Genomic DNA, 2,500 nt, shown 5'->3' on the forward strand with positions numbered 1-2,500 from the left:
AGAATTTTTCAAACCTTGTCAAACCCCATTTTTATTGAAATTTCCTCGCACAATAAGCTCCCTATAATTAAGTCTATGATTTTTAGGACCTTCTCCAACTTACAAAATGATATTTAGGACCTTGCCTTGCCCTCACATGCCGTGCCCATTCAAGGCATTCCGAGAAAGTGAGGTTATTGGAGGCTTCGGATGGCGTGGCTTGCCTTGCCTTGCATTGGCATGCCATGCCCAAGTTGTGGCCTACACCAAGCCATTCAAGCCATGCGTTGCCTTACCTTGGAATTGCTCATCATCCAATGCATTCCGAGAAAGTGAGTGTAGGCGAGGCTAAGGATGGCTTGCCTTGCCTTGCCTTGCATTGGCATGCCATGCCCAAGTTGTGGCCTACACCAAGCCATTCAAGCCATGCGTTGCCTTACCTTGGAATTGCTCATCATCCAATGCATTCCGAGAAAGTGAGTGTAGGCGAGGCTAAGGATGGCTTGCCTCGCCTTGCCTTGGCATGCCGTGCCCATGATGTGGCCTTGACCAAGCCATTCAAGCCATGCGTTGCCTTCGCCTTGGCATGCCGTGGCCTTGCCTCGCCATGCGATGCATTCCGACAAAGTGACGCGAAGCGGAAGCCTATCATGGCGTAAAAATGTCGACAAAATTTTTCGACATTTGAATAATGGGGTTTGACAAGGTTTGAAAAATTCAATACAAATGGTAGGCTTGAATGTCGACAAAGTGACGCGAAGCGGAAGCCTACCACGGCGTAAAAATGTCGACAGATTTTTTCGGACCTTGTCCTGCCATGGGCTGCGCGCAGCATGCCGGCAGCCTGTGCGCAGCGTGCGCACAGCATGTCGGCAGCGTGCGCACAGCATGCCGGCAGCGTGCGCGCACCATGCCGGCAGCCTGTCGACAGAATTTTTCGAAACTTGTCCTGCCATGCGCGCGCGCAGCTTGCGCGCAGCGTGCTGATTCTGTCGACAGTGAGGCTAGCGAAAGTTGTCCTGCCATGGCGTGCGCGCAGCCTGTGCGCGCAGCTTGCGCATCTGTCGACAGTGAGGCTAGCGAAACTTGTCCTGCCATGGCATGCGCGGCGCCTGCGCGCAGCCTGCGCACAACATGCGCGCAGGCTGTGCGCAGCGTGCGCGGAGCTTGCGTGCAGCTTGCGCATCTGTCGACAGTGAGGCTAGCGAAACTTGTCCTGCCATGGCATGCGCGCAGCGTGCGCGCAGTCTGTGCGCAGCATGCGCGCAGCCTGTGCGCGCAGCTTGCGCATCTGTCGACAGTGAGGCTAGCGAAACTTGTCCTGCCATGGCATGCGCGCAGTCTGCGCGCAGTCTGCGCGCAGCATGCGCGCAGCCTGCGCGCAGCATGTGCGCAGCATGCCGGCAGCATGGTTCCAGGTTTTTTCAAATGTCGACAGAATTTTTCAAATCTTGTCAAACCCCGTTTTTATTGAAATTTCCTCGCACAATAAGCTCCCCATAAGTAGTCTATGATTTTTAGGACCTTCTCCAACTTACAAAACTAAAAAATTCCTCCCGGATTTGTTTTAATGATTTTTTCAATTTTACGACTTCTAAAAATAATAAAAAATACTTCCCGACTTCAAAAATTTATGAAACTTTTTCCCATCATAGATTGCATGTTTCTTAGTATCCCTGCAAAAAATCACGTCCAAATACCTTGTATTGAATTATTTAGAGCCCATTATGACTCCTCGCGCATAGGTGATGTCTCTTCCTGTCAAAGGGCTAAATGCATAAAATGCTATATAGGGGGGTGTGTGTTGCCTGCATATGCATGGCAGCCCATGCCTTCCTAGCTGCAGCCCCCTTCCCCCACGCCACACCCATGTCATGTTGCCTCGATATGTTGCCTCGGTATTATGGGTTTGGTGTCGGGGTCGGGGGGCTGCCACCCATGGCGGTGGTGGCCGGAATCCGGCCGCCGCCACCACGCCGCCGCCATGGGTGAGGGAGGAAAAAAAAGGCGTGGAAAGTTGCGAAATGGGGTTGTCTAGGCTTTTTTTTGGCATGGGAGAGCATGGAGTGCTAGGAACTCCTTCTCAAATGCACGGGCATGTCGACCACAACCTCATTTCTCAACAACAACCACCCGTGTGGGGTGGCGGTGGGTGGATAGTCGCGGATTGGGGCTTGCCAAGCCAATGTTTTCAAAAAATTTCATCAAAATTAAAAACAAATGTTTTGTTGCCTTCGGATTTGTGGGCGAGCGGCGAGTCGGAGTGGAGCCGGTAAAGTTTAACCTCGGTGTGCACGGTTGTTTTTAGAAACTCAATCCAATGCCGGGGACGTTGAAAGTGACGCTCTTATGAGTTGCAAACCCGCAAGATTTAAAGAACCTTTTCAAAACAATTTCAAACCAACAAGATTTAAAAACAGAAATTTTCATCAAAATGAAAAACAAATGTTTTGTTGCCTTCGGACTAGTGGGCGAGCGGCGAGTCGGAGTGGAGCCGGTAAAGTTTAACCTCGGTGTGCAC

This window comes from Prunus avium, unplaced genomic scaffold (genome assembly GCF_965620075.1).
Source record: "Prunus avium unplaced genomic scaffold, drPruAviu1.hap1.1 HAP1_SCAFFOLD_27, whole genome shotgun sequence".
In the NCBI taxonomy this organism is placed as follows: domain Eukaryota; kingdom Viridiplantae; phylum Streptophyta; class Magnoliopsida; order Rosales; family Rosaceae; genus Prunus; species Prunus avium.